Genomic DNA, 19,243 nt, shown 5'->3' with positions numbered 1-19,243 from the left:
ATATATATATATATATATATATATATATATATATATATATATATATATATATATAATATATTTTCGCCTTCCATCAATATGAATGCCTACTGCGCCAATCTTGAGATTACAATTTGCAACATTTTGCACTAAAGTTTTTGCAATCCAACAATTTGTGCAACATTTACATCCCACCGCTGCCACCACGTCGTGATCCAAGCTGTTGCACGACATTGCACAAATTCTGTAGTTACTGGTTATAAACAGTCAACATTTTTTTTCTCCTTTAAATAACAAAAAATAATTTCTTTACACAAAATGTTTGATAATGCGCTGGCAAATGACAATCACAATTCCTTCTGCTGCCTTCTTCATTGCAAATCATTACAATCCCTCTTATAACCATACATAAGAATTACTCCAACCTCGTATGCAAATGCAACAACATAACTCGTCACTGAACATAATTGTCTCATGTGCAATAATTCGAACTTCCTCTCTTTATTTATATTTACTTACATCAGAACAAATTGTAATATCAATATGAAGATATTGTACTATCATTATGAGGATATTGTAATATCCTCATAATGATATTACAATATCCGAAAACTGTACTTTATCTATCAGTGAATCTCATACAGTAATTATAACTTCCTCATTTCAACCCAGTTATCTATATATAATTACTTTTACTTAGTACATGAATAAAAGCAACCAACATAACACACCACTAAATATATTATCAGTTATAGTTAGTTTGTAAGTTTTTATTGTTTCCAGATACTCATTTGATTTATCTATAGAATATTGGTAATAATGTGGTTATTTGTTTTTTTTTTCAGATATACGTTATTTTTTGTAAAAATTGTTTCTATATTTTATTTGGTTTATATGTTGAATGTTATTTATTCTTATCTTTTATCTAGTTTCATATAAGTATTATTATTATATATACATTTATCTACTATATAATCGGTTTAATGGGAGCTTATATACTTAAATAATTTAAAGGTAACTTTAATGAAATATAGTTGGGGGTTTTCATATAGTTACCTTATTTCTTTCACGAATATGAACTAGGTAACATACCATCGTATATAATAGGCGTTTTCAGTAGCACTTTGCAGAAACCGAACGGTCTAAAAAGCGTTCGCCCAAAGGCGAACGTTTTTCAAGATACGTTCACTTGTGTTAGCTCTCAGAGTCACGTGATAGCGAACACTGACGCTGATTGGCTGTGAGACGAGTTGCCAACTTTGTAAGTTATAAATCAATAAAAAATACTATTATGAGGAGAATGAAGATATGATAAGTATTATCATGTAAAGGAAATACATTTAATAACTGTTTACTGATATTGAAATTTATAAGAATTCTCCTTGCAGTTTGAATTAAATGAAAACAGAGTCTTGCACTCTCGAGACATCTCGGACTACGCACTCTGGCTGGACCACGGTTCCCACTTGCTCACGCTACTCATTTTAAAGCTTGTGACTCTGACTTTGACTTTCAGTTACGTGAGAATCTCGTAGGTTACGCATTATCTATTATAAACACATTAATTGTAAAGTATAAATATGATAGGATATTTGCACTGTTTCTTGATAATGACATAAGGTTATAGCAATATTGCGAAAGATTTGGGTATAATTTTCAATAGTGGTGCAATGAAAACTTTGGGCGAACGAACACACATCATGGCCTCTTTGACCAGTGCAACAACTTGAGAGAATGCACAGCAAAAATGTCTTGGCCAATGTAACTACTAAATGATATGCAGTCACTAGTGGTGTAACGCCTTATCTGGCATATTTTGTATTAATGGATACTGGGTATATTACCTGTAATACCTTAAAAAAGTAGGAAAATGTGACAGGGGAAGTGATACCCAGGATCTTAAAGGCTCATTCACCTCTATTATTTGGTCTCAATACCGCCATAGGCGCTCACATATTATAAAACAATTTGGTTAATCTTTAGAAAAGGTCTGTATCACGTACAAACACGAAACTCACATATGTAGAAGGCTTGCTGACCCTGCCGTAAACATAAAAATAATTGAGACGCACGCGTTTAGTTTGGCCGTAATAGCTCTTGAGAGTTCGGCGAAATAGGAATTTTTCTAAGTCCATGGACCTCAGCACCAGTCGAGTTTTTTTTTTTTTTTATTTTTACGTAGGGAAGAGGGTATAAACAGGGATTTGTGGGTAGCGACATATAAGGATTTCATGGTATCTATAGAGCTAATCCCTCCAATCACGCGCTGCCACTCGAGAAGCATAACGTTATCATTTTTTAGGTTCCTTGTTAGCTTGTTATGCTACGTTAGGTTAACGCCCTAACGGGTGGAGGGGTTCACGGGGGGCTGCGCACCCCCATAAAGGTTGGCTTACGTTATGATAGGTTAATGTCCTAGTGTGGGGAGTCCATGGGAGACGCAGCCCCCACGATTAGGTTACATTAAGTTAGGTTATGTTAAGTTAGGTTAATACCCTAGCGGAGGGGTTAAGGGGGGGCTAAGTTACATTAGGTTAGGTTAGGTTAATGCCCTGGCAGGGGGCGGTCCAGTTAGGTTATATTAGAGGTTAAGTTTTGTTAGGTTAGATTAGGTTATGCTTGGTTAGGTTAGGTTGGAAAACTTGAAATATTATGGAAATTTTCCGTAGTTTTTTATGCCCATATTGCACTTATTTTCGCCACCAAAACCCCCGATTTCCCACAGGCCCCCAAGCTTGTTTGGGGGCAGTGGTGGGGGATGGAGGGGAAGGGAGGGACAGACTTGTTATAAAGAATTACCAACAGTTTTTTTTACACTTAACAGATTTACCTGTGACGTCTGTGACAAGATGTTTTTGAACAAGGTAGACGCAGATCTGTGCTACAAAAATAATTTGGACATGTGCATCCAACCTCTGCCGCATGTACCAGGGCCGTCAGAAAATATTCCCTGCAGAAATTAATGTGTAATGTTTTATTTGAGCCTTGCCTTCAGTTATCCCATTACCATAATAATATCTTTACAATTCCGGTGGAATGAGGCTATCTCAGCTTGGCGTGATCCTGCGACTAAAGAATATATTCATAATAACCTTGCACTGCCTGATATGCACTGTGTTGTACCCAAGTAAACTTAAGAGGCTGTGCCAAGTGTTTATTGTCTCCTGCCTGTCTGAGTGAGTCCTGCCTGAGTCCTGGTGAGTAAGTGTACCTCGCTCTCCTCGCTAGTCACGGACCTTCGCCAGTATTATCTCTGTGCTGCCCCGTCCTGAATGCTGTCCTGGTTTGCCGCTAAGAGTAAGTGAGTTACGGTCGTGGCTGTGGAAGCTGTGAGTAAGGACCTTGGGTGTGGTGTCCCTGCTGCTGTGCTGTGTTTGGGCGGTGGTCATAACATTATTAAATTAACTTTCTCTCCCCACAATCACGTTTCGTTCTTTTACAGTCCAGCTCACCAGAGAGGATACACACTCACTACAAAATACAATGACTACAAAATACAATGCACAAAAGGAAGCTACATAATATAATTAATTTCACAGCCTCGCAATTGAGTTGCAGTGATACGTGCGGCTTCCCACTTGTGCGACGGCACATGCAGCTTCATAGCTCACAAGAAAGGAACAAGAAAACACTTACTCGTTTTTGCGGCCGCAATATACTATTAACCAGAGAGAAGTGTACCACATGGTGCCACTTCCTTGAGCAAATACACTTAACTTTGTGGGATGTCTAGTTACACCATGAGAAGAAAGGGGAGGACGTACCATGGTGGGTGACAATCCCGCCTTTCACTTTACCCAACCCCGCCACCAACTAATGATTTCACTTTTCTATTTCCACAAAAGAATATCCTACCAAACTACACACACGTGGACCACACTGGAAGAGAGGGTAGCTGTCTCTATTTGCTGCTAGGATGAAGAACGGGAGGGTACTGTATAAGTAATTAAATGATATGACTATAAGCACTATTTCATATTAAAGTTACGTTAAATTTTACAGGAGCGCAGGTAGGTACTAACCTGCTAGGATGAAGAACGGGTGGGTACTGTGGGAAATGGCTCACAACTATGGTCTCATGGGTTGCAAGATTATTAGCAGTCGTCACAAGGATTGGTGCAGAGTAATTATAGAAAATTTGATTGACATTACAAAATTATTGAGACCACACCACTGAAAGACACTTTTCTGAAGAGCTCAGCTCTCCCTCTACTTTCTGGAGGTAAAAATTCGTTAAAACTTCTGATTACAAAGCAAGTAAATTTAATGTGTTTTAATTCATGAGCTGGGTAGCTACTCTCTCTTCCTCTGGGACGCATCTGTATGTCTGGTGATGCACGTGTGTCACTACACTTACAGCTATGATCTTAATATATAAAAACTTAATATTATTATCCCTGCCGCTACACTATAATGTGGTGTAACTAAGTTAAACCATTAGTTCTTCCTTGGTTTTCCACTAATAATGAAAAAGAAAGCAGTAATTTCCCATTGCTTAACACGGGAGAGGGCAATGTTTTGGATGTAAGCAGAGGTTAGTGTTGCGGCGGCGGGGAAGGGGGGTGGTAGTGATGGTAGCGTTTGCAATGCTATCTTGTTGGCACCACTGCAATTGATTGCAGTGGTGGTGTTGAGAGGGACGGATGTGCGTGACTAAGCAGGTGGATAAGCCAACTGTGATTGGTTTATGGACGAGCCAATCAGTGCAAGGCGGCCTGCTGTCTGCTTGCCCTGCTCTTGGCTCGGTTGCTTGCTGCTCGTCTGTACTCGCTCTCGGCTCCTCCCCAGTTCTCCTGCATGAGGGCAGTCTGGTCCTCTGGGGCTTCTTTTCCCTTAAGTTCGTCGTCCTGTTCCTGTCCTAGCTGTGCCCTTCGCCCCCTTGTCATCACACTGTGTGTTCTCCGTTCTCCGCTCTTGTCCTGTGTGTATCACCTTTTACTACATGGTAATGTACTGTATTGCACCAAAGTAAACTTAAGGAGCTATGCTAAATGTTTCATGCACCCTGCCTGTCTGAGTGAGTCCTGCCTGAATTCTATTGAGTAAAGTGTACCTCGGACCTTCGCTGAGGTTATCCCTGTGTGTACTAATGCCATCCCCGTCCTGAGTGGTGTCCTGAGCTGCCGCTGTGGAAGCTGAGTAAGGAAGTTGGGAGTGGTGTCGCAGGGAACGGCGGGCATAACATTATATTGAACTAGACGCCGCGTGCCTATCCCGCTGTACTAAAAAATAAAAAAGTGAAGCCAGTGGGTGGAACTTATGAGGCGGTGGGCGGAGCATACGATCGGAACCTGCACCCAAAACATTGCCCTCTCCCGTGTTAAACAATGGGAAATTGCCACTTTCTTTTTCATTACTAGAGGAAAACTAAGAAAGAACTGATGGTTTAACTTAAGTAAACCACATTATAGTTTTCTAAATATGTCATGTAGACCTGTTATTAACGATGTTAATGCGAAATAGCTACAATATTGAAAGAAATTCAGCAGGACGTTTCCGGGAGAAATCACAAAAATATTACCTTTTCTCGTTTAATGCATGACATGGAACAAATAGTAAAGTAAAATTTCAGTGATTGATACTTTTCCAACGCACAGTGACATGAAATCACACAACATTCTAAATAAAAGCTATAAAGAGAGAGAGAGAGAGAGAGAGAGAGAGAGAGAGAGAGAGAGAGAGAGAGAGAATGACCTGTTAAGTAATTGCTATACCAAGAAAAATAAACCTTCAGGCCCAGTTTCACCTGATATACAGTTTATTTATCCTTCATTTAAATGCACATGTATAGGTACGTACATGTTTACATCTACATGCGCATATATATTCACATGTGTACATGAACTATTTTAGTCATACGTTTGCCCCAAAGACACCTTCCCACCTTTCACCCAAGTCCACCAAAGCTGGAAAACACTATTATCTCATTTGTATGTATGATTTACCGTCTAAATCTTCGTGACACAGTATGACATGAGTATTGCGAGTCTATAATGATCACATATATGGTAGGCAGCCTCGAAACGTGGACATAAGACTGAAAATAAGGGGCGTAACTCAGGCGTTCCCATGTATTTTCAATGGGTGATCGGCAATGTTTTGGGTGTAATGAGGTAGGGCCGTAGGGGCAGCAGTGGACCAATGGCGCGCTGGCTTAATTTTTGTGAAGTCACGCCTCCGCCTTATAGTCTAACCTCCTTCGGTGTAATAAGTTACAATTATAAGCTCCACCCACCGCCTCATAATTTCCGCCCACTGGCTTCACTTTTTTTTTTTTAGTATAGTGGGATAGGCGCACGGCGTCTTCATCAATATAACCTCCTTGGTGCTAACTTTTCTGTCTACTTCATTGATATATTTTTCTTCTCAAATTAGTACATATGGGTCAAGCAAAACGTATTTAAATCATTGCTAAAAGATTTTGTAGGATATGTACGATATGTTGGGCCGGCTTCGCCGGCAGCACACCACCCAGTTGTAACCAAGATAGGCAGGTTTAGTGTTGGGCAGGACTGTGGTGTTAATGATAGTTTTATGTTTTCATAGGTTGTATGAAACTAGAAACACGCAACACTAAAATGCATTGAGCAGATCATGTGGTGTTTCTTTATATCATTGTATTTATTTAGGTCTTTTCTTTTGCATGCTATCCATTTTTTCTTAGTTTTCTGGTCCTTGGAAATTAATTTTTGTTTTTCCATTTTATTAAAAAAGGAACCACAGCACACGACACCATGCCAAAAATGTGAAAAAACCACCACACACAAGCGATAAAACGTCGTGCTTGAACAAAGGGGCGGGGCTTATAAGGCTTGATGAAGGGACGGAGCTTATCGTGACGCCAGCCAATCACCGTCCAGGATAGTTTATCGTGAATATTTCTATTTATATTTTTTATTCAATAACAGTTGCTTCATACGATTTATAACAAAAAATCGACATCTTATTTTATTTTATTGTAATAGTTTATAACATTAAAAACATCCAAGAGCTCGTAATAAAAAAGCTCATTTCAGATTTTGGTTCTTCCCGTTCTATGAGAGTGACGCCGCGGCTTGCTGTGACAAAGTGTGGCATGAAAGCATCCAACGGGATTATGGAGAAGGTATGACATACATTTCAAGGCCCATGTTTAGTGTATCATTGAAAAATGAGCTATATTAACGCTGTTTTCAGTCACAGCATATTTTAGGCCACCCATATCAAACAAATAGTGATATTTCTGCTTTGGTTCTTTTTCTACCATAGTGAGGCACTAGTCTTTCCACCGATACATGCTGAAAGCCAATGGCTACTGTAATATTTAAAAAAAAAAAAAAAAAAATCGAATTGTTTAAATTCACACAATATCACTTGTCACATTCTGTCATAGCTATAGGCATGACATAATTATATAGTGTCTGTCGTTCGCTCCCGGGCCGCGCATGCGCAGAAGACGCAACTAAACACTTTGTCACGGGCCACACTTTGGCATGTGACACCGGTCCAGCAGTTTTGCCTCGGGACTCGTAGTAAAGGATACGCACTCTCCACCTCGTTAGCTATTAAAGACTTATGTATGAAGGTTTTTATTTATTTACATTGCGACACTCGTTTCGCCTAGTTTTAGTCCATGCGATGGTGACTTCCTCTTGTGTTGAACGAAATAACTACCTCAGAGTAAGCATTTAGCTTTTCTTTCTTCACCTAATTTTGGTGCTCTCCAGTCTTTCTTTTTTAGGGTCTTTGATTTTACGGTTCTATACTGTGTTTGATTTTACAAGGAACACGATTCATGCAACAACGGCTGTAGTGGTGGTGGCTGAGGCGAGCGTTGCTGTTATTGTTGAGCAGCTTTGCTAAAAATTCGCTACATTTTGTATATTGGTTAAGGGTAGATTAGATTAGGTTTTGCTTAGTAAGCAGGGGGCCTACAGGGGACTGGAAATTGACCGAAGTTACTGATACATGCAGGGCATGGCTCAGTAGACAGTAATGTCATCGGTGACGTAAAGATCAAGATCAAAATCGCCAGCCGCCAGTTGTCAACACTACGTCAGCTGGGCTGTGATTGTGTGTGTTTGTCTGGAGTGCTTCGCTCTGCTGTATGCTGCCCTGTTGGATCTACTTTGTGGGGACATCGATAAGGTGAGGCCATTCATATGTGGATTACCGTAATATTGTATTAACATGGATATTATTGTATCAAACGTTATAACATTGGGAATGTGATTTTTGCTTATTTTATTGGATTCTAAGAAAATATCTCGGTTTCCACGGGAAAAGCACAGTTTGGTAAATGTTTATCATCAGTCCTTATCAGTAGTACATGTCAGGATTGCATGTTGTGGTAGTATAATCACTGTACTTCCCATATATTTATTTTTTCCTTCGGCGCTTGGTTATTATTGACTCGTATTGGTGCTTTTGAGTTTGGATTTACAGTCACTCCGGCCCCTAGTTCCACCGGCCCTCAGTCACTACGGCCCCCAACCCTAGTAACTCTGGCCTACCACCCTAGTCATCCCGGCCTACCACCCTGGTCACTCCGGCCCACCAATTGTACTATGTAATCTAGAAAGGAATATAGTAACAGGCTTTCTCTTTTATTAAATGATTACGTAGTAGAGTCATACATATACACAATAACTATAACGAACTTAATCCAAATATGTATGCATGTAAATTGCACAAAAATGGATAGATAATATTACTGAAACCACAATAAAATAAATGAATGCATACAACCAATAGAAATGCTCAAACAAGGCTCACCACACCCTGCCCACAACAATATGGGAGCGCTGACTGGCTTCATCGTGATGTAAACACCTCGCCTCCGTAGTTCAAAAGCTCTTTGATAATTATATAGTAACAAATTAGTTTTGACTTCCCTTTACTTTTAAATTACATTGCCATTAACGTTACATACAATACAATAAATATAGTACGATATAATAATTCTAGTACAATATCAGTATCATATATATATATATATATATATATATATATATATATATATATATATATATATATATATATATATATATACTCGTGTGAAAAAATCAAGTACCCTATACTGATACTAAAATATAATATATCTGTATACAAAACTATGCATCTAGGTAAAAAAAAAAAAAAAATAGGCAGCCTACTGATACTAAAATATATATGTATACTAAAGTATGCGTCTAAGTAAAAAAAAAAAAAAAAAAATCTGGCAGTCTACTGGTACTAAAATATATGTACATGTATACAAAAGTATGCGTCTAAGTAAAAAACACACTCGATCATATTGCAAACTAAACACTAGGTCCACTTAGCCTGGAACATGCTTTTAATAATTGGTCAGTGGTAAGGTCATGCTGTTCATACTTGTTCCATAATGCAAATATTCGTCCTTGTAGAGATCGGTATTTTCGTCTCTGACAACAAATAGTTTGCCATCCTTGACCAGACGCACTTGAACCTTTACATTTTTTACTTCTTTGAAGAGTAGTAATTGTGAAGTAATAGTGTCGATCCATGGGGTCTGCAGTAGCTCAGGGGGCAATGAAGCTGACTTACGATCTAATGGACCAAAGTTCGATACCCGCTGATCAGGAAGTAATTTTTGGTTTTGAAACCCGAAACTATTACACGTGTAAGAGAGAGAGAGAGAGAGAGAGAGAGAGAGACTATAATTATGAAGAACGACTTTCTTTGAAAGAATGGGGCGGACCATGCATGGGTAATCCTATTGCGCAATACCAGGAAGCCATGGTGAAACACACACACACACACACACACACGTGCATGCAGCCAGTGAGGCCGGAGTGACCTGGGTCGAACGGGGGGGAGGCCGGAGTGACCAGGGCCGGAAAAACTAGGGGCCGAAGTGACCAGGGCCGGAGTAACGAGGGGCCGGAGTGACTTGCTTCGTTGAGTTTGAATAGATTTAGGTTAGGTTAGTTTTAGGATTTGGTTAGCTAAGATTGAATTTGTGGCATTATTTTACTTTTGAACCAACAGTGATATGGCTTTTGTCACCTTTCTCATCTTGTAGGACTTTTTCTTCTGAGTAATTTGAACCCATACATACCCATTGCAAATTGTTTATAATGATAAAAGAAATTTTGAATTTACCACCTTTTGGGGAGAGAAAGCGATACCTGCCTGTGTGATGGACTTCCAGGCACTGAGGAATTCCGTTACGTGTGTTCATTCATATGTGCGTGCTGTCACATTATTTGGACATACGTAAAATGAATGATGGTGATTGGTTCTTATGTTTGAGCATGCAGCCACTGACTAGTAAAAATAATACAGAATAAATCTAGCCAGTCAAAGAGAGAGAGAGAGAGGCAACTCTATTTGAATCAGTCTATGCATATGAAAGATGTCTTTCCAGGCTAGTCTTGATTGTATCCAATGTATTACCATTTGCCAGATTTTACGAAGAGAAATAATGTAATGACTTCATATTAATTTCTTAGCGTTGATAGTCAGGTTAGGCCACTTTACTTTGGTTAGATCCGTTTAATTGTGTTAGATAAAGTTAATATTGTTCTGAGAAAATGAAGCTTCTTATCTCAACCTAAACTAAACTAACCTGGTTAGGTTAGTTTAAATTTGCTAGATTAGGTTAGGTTAAAATTAGGGTTAGGTTAGCCTTGGTAAAATAAATAAATCAAAATAAGATGGCATAGCCAGCAATGAGCAGCAGCAGCAACAATTTGCAAGGGAAAGAGGGAGGTAATAAAAAAAAGTACCTATTTGCAATGGAAACAAAGTGCAGATTCATTCAAAACAGGTCAAAATCTACCAAAAAAAAGTTTTATCCAGAAATGAGCTGTTGGTATAACTAGGTATAAGTTTACCTTCCCCAAATATGTTTTGGTGTAGTTGGTCGGGGAAACCAAATTTCGTATTTACAAAAAAATTCTAAGAATATTTGGCAGAGGAAAAACCTCTTGTAAATTTTTATCCATATGTGGTTTTTAAAAATATTCAGCTCTTCCCCAGCGAATGTGATAATATTTAGGAATGGTGTGTTTTCAGGTGGCAGAGATGAATGCTGCTTCCCTAGTAAGACAAGGAATAGAATGGTTGACAAGACAATTTTAGTCTGGTCACACATAAAATGCTAGGTTTTACTGATGATATAACCTATAAATGTGAATAGATAAATATCCCTTGATACACGCACTTCTCCTTAAAAATTCCTTAGACCTGATCCTAATCTAATAATGTAAAATGATAGCACCTTAGGAATGTGATTGTTACTTTTCCTATTGGATTTAGAGAAACTATACATCTCTCTCCGTCTCAGACTTTCCATTACAGATCATCATATTTGGTTGGAGATATTTGTGGTCTCTGTGTATAAGAATATCTACTAAAATCCCTGGCCACCATTGTTATTCCAAACTGTTTTTGAATCTCAGGTGTTTGAATGTTTGTTCAAGTATAATTCTAGAGCCTTGACTGGAAATGTGTGTTTGCATTAAGTTCTTCACAGGCATTGCAAATTAAAGAAAAATATATCAGTTGATCAAGTTAGTGAAGGCTGACTGCCTGCCATGATGCAGTTTTTTATTATTTTCTTGCTATGTCTGGTTGTGAAGGGTGTTCATTAATTTTAGAGGTATAGCAGCTATCATAACTAATGTATAGTATGATAGTGTATATTAGTAAAGTAGTAAGTAAGATAGTGTAAGTTAGTAAAAGAAATATCAGTTGATCAAGTGTTTTTTTTTATCTGTTAGTGAAGGCTGACTGCCTGCCATGATGCAGTTTTATATCACTCTGTTGCCATATCTGGTTGTGAAGGGTGTTCATTCACTTATTTTAGAGGTATACCTGCCATCATAACTAATGTATAATATTATAGTGTATATTTTGTGTATATAAAGGAATATGATGATAGTTTAAATAATGCACTATTTAGGAAACTTGCATCAGTTGAAGATCGTGGCATGTCACTTGTCTTGCATAGGGACTATAGACCTATAAAAGGTAGGTGGACGAGTGAGACCAACACACTCTCTCTCAAGCACTTGGCACCACCAGTACTAGAGCTCACCACCTATACCAGCAGCAACCATGTGGCACCACTGTTATCTGCACTACCCTTACCAAACTCCTTCTAAACAGCTAAGTTCTGGGTAGAGTTTAGGGAAGGCCTTAACTGTTTTAGTTTGAGCTAAACATGCAACAGCAGCCACTAGCAACCATGATTGGTTTAATCTCTCTCTCTCTCTCTCTCTCTCTCTCTCTCTCTCTCTCTCTCTCTCTCTCTCTCTCTCTCTCTCTCTCTCTCTCTCTCTCTCTCTCTCTCTCTCTCTCTCTCTCTCTCTCTCTCTCTCTCTCTCTCTCTCTCTCTCTCTCTCTCTGTTGTGTGTTATTAAGTCCTACACAAGTTGGGATAAAGCTTGGTGCCATGATCAGGATATAAGTGCAAACTAAAATGAACCTGGGAAAGTTACTGATGTGGTGTACCAACAAAAACAATGAACCAAAAATGGGGTTGTGTAAGTAGTATCAGTGATGCAGTGGAAGGCCAAGCACCTCTCAGAAAGTTGGCCCTCTTTGGTCATTCATATGTCAACTGCTTGAGGATAAATAGCTCTCATGTTATCCCTTAATTTTTCTTAAGGAAATTTTGGAAAGGGGATGCCAGGGTGACCAACATCAGGGAGGAAGCCATCTGGGAGGGGTTGCTGGAGTACTGACTACAACTTACTTTTGTCATCATGGGTGGGGGGAACGATATCCTGCCCAATACTGACCTCACAAAGGTGGCCAAAGATATTGAAGTTCTAGCCCAAGAGTTAGAAAAAATTAACTTGGATGATTGGTTAGTTTTAATTTACTAAATTTAATTGAAGTTATTAATGTACTTTTTTTCCTCTATGTAAGAGGGAGAACTGCCATGGGCAAAAAAAATACAAGGAAAAAAAGGCAGCTTCCATAAAAGATTTGAAAAATTGGTCAAAAGCTTGGGACACATATCTTGACACCTCTCTCTTAAAAGAAGTCAAGGCATAGGAAGGTGGAAATACAGAAGCAGGCAGGAGTTCCAGAATTTACTGGAGAAAGGTATGAATGATTTAGAATACTGGTTAACTCTTATATTAGAGGGTTGGACAGAATAGGGATGAGAGGAAGAAGAAAGCCTTGTGCAATGAGGGTAGGGGAGGAAGGGAGGCCTGCAGTTAGCAAGATGAGTAGAGCAGTTAGCAGGAAAAATAGTGATAAAAGATAGAAAGAGATGCAACATTTCGGCGGTGAGAAAGAGGCTCAAGACATTCAGTTAGAGGAGGGGAGTTGATGAGATGAAAAGCTTTTGATTCCATCCTGTCTAATAAAGCTGTATGAGTGGAACCCCCACAAACATGAGGCAGAACGCCTAACTTCATAAAAGCTGTTTTAGCTAGAGATGTGAAGTTTCCAGTTAAGATTATAAGTAAAGGACAGACTGAAGATATTTAGTGTGGAAGAGGGAGACAGTTGAATGTCATTGAAGAAGAGGGGATAGTTGTCTGGAAGGTTGTGTTGAGTTGATAGATGGAGGAATTGAGTTTTTGAGGCATTGAAAACTACTGTTTTCTCTGCCCCAATCAGAAAACTTAGAGAGATCAGAACTCAGGCATTCTGTGGCATCCCTTTGTGATCTATTGACTTTCTGAAGGGTTGGTTGTCTCTGAAAGGATGTGGAAAGATGTAGGGGGATATCATCAGCATAGGAGTAGATAGGCCAAAAAGTTTGGTTAAGAAGGACATTAATGAATAATAGAACGAGAGTGGGTGACAGGACAGAACCCTGAGGAACACCACTATTAATAGATTTAGGAGAACAGTGGCTGTCTAGCACAGGTGTAATAGTATGGTTGGAAAGGAAACTTGAGATATTTATTAGGTTAACATGGCAGATTAAAAAATTAATACACCTGAGGGCCAGGAATAGACCTGTTTGCACTAAGTTAGTACAATCCAATGAAAATGTGCTGGCAAGTAATGATGAAGTTCACATGACTTGTTTGCAAAAGTGAGTGGTATGAACGTTAGATAAGATCAAAGAATATAATCAAAAGACAATTGAGATATTAGAAAGGGAAAAGCTGGAGGAAGAAGTACTGTAGTAAAGTGAATATGAATGATCAATGGAAGATGAAGTAATTGAATATAGCTCTAAATAAGCTGAAACACTTTGATAATAAAACTGTGAGGTCTAAAGAAATCAAGTTGCCAACGTTAAATTTAGATAGCTTTGATGGAAATCCGAGCCATGGATAGGTTTTTGAGTGTTATTCAAGTGTACATTACATGATAGAAGAGATTTAAATGACATTCAGAAATTTATCTACTTGAAGGGACATGACAGGAGTGGAAGTTATGAACCTGCCATGAAGTTGTTGGAATACACATATGGGAGAGAAGATAAAATAAAAGCAGCATATAGGCAACCCCCGCTTAACGAAGGGGTATATTCCTAAAAAACCCTTCGTTAAGCGAAACTTCGTCAAGCGAATCGATTATAACAAGTTTAACCCCTGACTCCATTGAGAGTAAACAAAGCGAGAGTGCATCATAGTACAATGAAAGGTTTAATGAAAGTAAAAATTATGAAGTTAAACATTTAGGCAATTTAATTTAAGTCATTATAATGTACGCTAATGTATTTATGTATGTAACTTTATAATGTTAATGATCTTAAATTTATGAAGGGAGGGAGAGTGAAATGGGAAAGACACTAACCGGCAACCTGTGTAATGTAAACAAAGGGCGCATCATTGTATCATACAAAACTTATGTACCACATATCCACAAGGCTTTCCATTTTATCCATTGTAGAGTCATGAGTTCAGGTTGTTCTTTTAGCTTGCAAGGAAGATATGGTCTCACCAGCCTTCTTAATAGAGTCTGCTGACTTGAAAATAGTAGAGACAGTAGATGGAGTCAAGATGGTGGCGAGCAATGCTATTAGTTTTCTCGCCTCGTGTCTGTGAATAATATCCAGCTTCACTTTGAGAGTAAGAGACTTCCTGGTCTTCTTAGCAACACTAGGCGACATTGCAGGGCATTTTGGTGGTAAGCTGAGCAAGGGAAAACGAGCTGCTGCTGACACTGTTATTGTTTTAGGGGGAATGAGTGGTGCGCGTGTTGTCCACGAGAGGCGCTGGTGTATTCAAAAGCCTGTCGGCTTGCGTGATACGGTGGGGCTTTCAAACTTGGAAAAAATTACCTGGATAAAATTTTGTTAAAGCGAGTTTGGCGTTCGTTAAACGAACAGATGGTAGTAAAATGAAACCTTTGTTGTAGCGAAATTTCGTTGTGTAAACCTTCGTTAAGCGGGGGTTGCCTGTATATGCAACTGAGAATACAGTGATCCCTCATTTATCACGGTTAATGTATATATATATGAATATATATATATATATATATAATATATATATATATATATATATATATATATATATATATATATATATATATATATATATATATATATATACAGTAAAGTCCCGGGTTACGTCGGTCTCGAGTTACGTCAAACTCGTAGTTACGTCAGTCCACTATAAGGCAATTTAAGATTAAAAAAATTGAAAATTTATAAATCGTAAAGTGCGGGATTTATTGTTATTGTTGGTGGTTGCCCGCCACACCACCCGCCTCACGCTTGAATACAATAACACCCTGCCTCAGTTCCACCACACCGTCGCCCCTGGCAAGAGTGTTATCCTACTTCTGCGTTTACTGACTCAAGTTCTTAGTATCTTGCTCAATGGCACCAAAGAGAAAACTTCTTAGTGACAGCAGTGATGCTAAGAAAAGGAAAACCATTACGCTACAAGAAAAAGAGGACATAATTAAAAGACATGAGAAGGAGGCAGCAGCTGTGTGTGAGGGAGGAAGAAGAAAATGGGAAGCCCGTTACCATGACAACGGGGAGGTTGACGACCTTGAGGGCTCGCACACCCATCACAACAATAACAACTCCGGAGCCTTCGCCTGGGCCACACGACACTCGCAGCTGACTTGCACCATCTGCGCCTGTCTGCTGATCCCTATTGCCCTTTCCTATTGCATTTCCTGCCCCGCTGCCCACGCTTCTACTCCCACCGCACTGCACCACACTCCCAGCTGTCCACCCTGGGCGTCACAACATTCGACCTGCCCACCCTTCTGGCGGCCTCAGGCGTCCACCCCTCTCAGCAACCTGCAGTCCTTCGCGTTCGTGGCCCTAATCAACAACAAAAACAAGCTTGTGTTTCATATTCCTACATACTTGTAAATAATATAACAATATAACCTTTAACTTACCTGAATGACCATAAACAATGATTGGTTGAAAACTCCATAATATGCTTTGAAATGTACGGAAACTCGAGTTACGTACAAAATCGACTTACGTCATGTTTCAGGAACATAACTCTGACGTAAACTGAGACCTTACTGTACAGTAGTTTTACCAGCAATGAGCGCCTTCCCCCTGCTCAATGACACTGTTCACTAACCAGGTGCTTCACAGGTACACCAAAGGTCAGCAGAAACTTCTGACCCACTCCATCAGGTTGTTCTTGTCTACAATCATGTATTTTCGGTGACTTGTTTCTGTTGACTCTATCTCTGGTGCATTGTCATTTTTAAAACTTGATTGTGATGTGGTAGGTTTGGTTGGTGGCGGTGCCGGTGGTGCTGGTGGTGTTAGGGAGCACGGTGGTGGTGGTGGTTATCAGCTGTTCCCTCTCCTAGTCTCGCCCCATCGCCTCCCTCCCTCCCTGCTTGCTCTTTTCTTTTCTTCATTTTTGCCTCTGTCAGCTTCTTCATCCTTATTTTGTCCTTCTTACTAAGTCCCATGCTTGCTGTTTTGGTAGAATAAAAAAATCTACCAATAGAAAAGGCACAAACACGAGCAAAAGTAGGTAGAGTGGAATGTAACAGCCGCAAACACCCTCCCCTTATGGCGTTCTGCAGGTCATTGAGTCACTTATGACACACACAACCACCCTCCCCTTATGGCGTTCTGCAGGTCACTGGGTCACTTATCTGACACTCAAGCATCGTCTAGTCAGTCAACCGTCTAAAATCTAACACGTATGTAGCATATCGGCTTATTCCTCCACTTCTAAGTGAGACAAAACACCATAACTATTTGTACTTAAGATTTAAAGTCCACTCAGAGCTTTAAATAGCAATTGCCTCGCATCCCTTTAAACAGTGTTGTCAAACTTTTTGAGATATTTTCTTTCCAGAATTTGTTTCTTAGATGTTTTTGTTATGTGAATATTCAAAAAAAGAAAATTTTGTTAGTTGAGCCCATTTTACCTATTTCAGCTGTTGTGCTGGCCCTTAAATCAATGTACGTAATTATAAATCCTTATACAGTAATTATACATTTACTCTCTCTCTCTCTCTCTCTCTCTCTCTCTCTCTCTCTCTCTCTCTCTCATACGATACGTAACACTCACCAATGATGGTAGCATCCTGAGAATTGACTCCAGGAATGACAACGATGATGATAAAGACGATGACAGGTGTGCAGCTCGATGAATGTGATGATGATAATGGTGTTACTGCACAGGTATAATGAGTCCTTTACGTCAGTTCAGGGAGTGCCTCATTGTTAGATGTTGGTGCTGGATCATTGACATTGCCTTCTGAGAGAGGCGAAGAGGCTCATGTTGGGGGCGTGGAGGCTGGTGGTGGCAGAGGAGAGGCACTCACTTGACTTATAGAGGCTTTATCTTCACTTGGAGATTCTTATGCTGGAGGCGCTGATGGTGTAGCTGGGGTTTTCACCTTTGAGAAAAACATGATGATGGGTAGTTGTTGTCTTTGTTTTTTCTTTTGCTGCAAAATTCCCCTGTACAAGGACATAACCCCGTCTACACAATTGCTAAACTCGACAGCTCGAACTATATTGTCGTCATTCTCTTGTGCAAAGTGTTGCATTGCCCTTGCCATGTTGCACAAATGTTGCAGGTTCTCCAGGGTTAGGCCACGCTTTTCTGTTTCTTCTTCGATTTCTTCCTCACTTACAGACTTTGTCATCCCAAGGAGTTTTACATCTGTCAGTGGGTCCTAGTGGCAATCGATAAGGTGGCTGACGTTTTTTTCCGTCAGATCGACAAATCCTTCATCCGTCATGATGCGAGCCAGCCTCACCGTCTTCTTCACCGCTGAGTGATGAACTTTGTCAGGAGTGAAGCCTGGATAGCCGTGCACCACATTAGGCCATAATTTCTTCCAGCTAGAATTTATGGTCTCATTTTTCATGTTCTTAAATGCTTGCTGGATATTAGACAAACATGAGGCAATGTCATAACTACGCCAGTATTTTTTCAAGGTGAATTCTTCGTCTATGTCGTCAACTGCCGAGATGAGGCTCTCCATCATGGAGCGAGTGTAGAGTGCCTTAAGGGGACCGTCCAGTGGCCATGGTATCGAAAAATCTGAAAAAAAATTGAAAATCCCCAAACCACCACTAGAGCATCCCCAAACTTATGGCAACATAGTGATGGAGTATTTTGGGGAAATACAGTAAAATACGTGGGGTATTTAAACTTTAAAGGGTCCCTGCCACACCCACCGCAGCCCGGGGCTTCCCCCGTCCCCACTCTCTGTACCATAAATGATGATGATAAGCATGGAAAAAGCCATAGAAAGTGGTTTCTTTGGTAAGGAAAGGTGGGCGCTGGCAACTCAGTACTATGGCGTACACAGGAACACACCCTCTCCCCTTCCATTTCAGTGTCCATGTGACTGCAATGGGAGGAGGATCTATTGAGTATCTCGCCCGTTATTTGACACCTTGCAAGCCACAATCCAGCCTATTTTACCTGCCTTTTTTGCCTTACAATATCTAAACAAATGATGCAAGTGGAAATTACAAGTTGTAACGACCATGCATGGATGGAGACATCCTCGCCTTCGAGTGACTAATAACTACAATCATTGTAGGGGCGGCCAGGTGCCATATGAGTCGTACAGAATATTCTAAACATCCCTAAAAAGGATATATGATGCACATAGTGGTGTATGAGCACAAAATATCCAACCCAAATGTCAGGGGTTAAGAGTGGGTAACAAACGTGGACAGATGGAAGGGAGTGAGTTACCTCCCCCTGAATTGACATTGCTTAAGTGTGCCATAGCATTATCACCAACCAGGAGAGACAAGTAAAAGACTGTGACATCATAACAAAAAAAAAGAATGACAATGCACAATCACGTACAGACACACGATACCATCACCATCAACATCCTTACAACAACACTCATCAAACCCACACAACAACAC

At 39.8% G+C, this 19,243-nt stretch overlaps 1 protein-coding gene across 2 annotated transcripts in view; it reads left to right on the top strand.

Moving 5' to 3' along the window:
• The first annotated feature begins 6,998 nt into the window (after positions 1-6,998).
• The window catches only part of LOC123517694 (vacuolar protein sorting-associated protein 51 homolog), an 83,539-nt gene continuing 71,294 nt past the window's right edge, over positions 6,999-19,243 (top strand). Inside the window, exons 1-2 of one of the 2 annotated variants that reach the window (XM_045278050.1) lie at positions 6,999-7,084; positions 7,933-8,106. The gene's annotated coding sequence lies outside the window, so the exon portion shown is untranslated. The remainder of the gene's footprint in view (positions 7,085-7,932; positions 8,107-19,243) is intronic. The other variant, XM_045278049.1, reaches the window with a different exon arrangement.

Source organism: Portunus trituberculatus, chromosome 42 (genome assembly GCF_017591435.1).
Source record: "Portunus trituberculatus isolate SZX2019 chromosome 42, ASM1759143v1, whole genome shotgun sequence".
Taxonomy (NCBI): Eukaryota; Metazoa; Arthropoda; class Malacostraca; order Decapoda; family Portunidae; genus Portunus; species Portunus trituberculatus.
The sequence above is the reverse complement of the archived record's forward strand: the minus strand, read 5'-3'. Positions and strand labels throughout refer to the sequence as shown.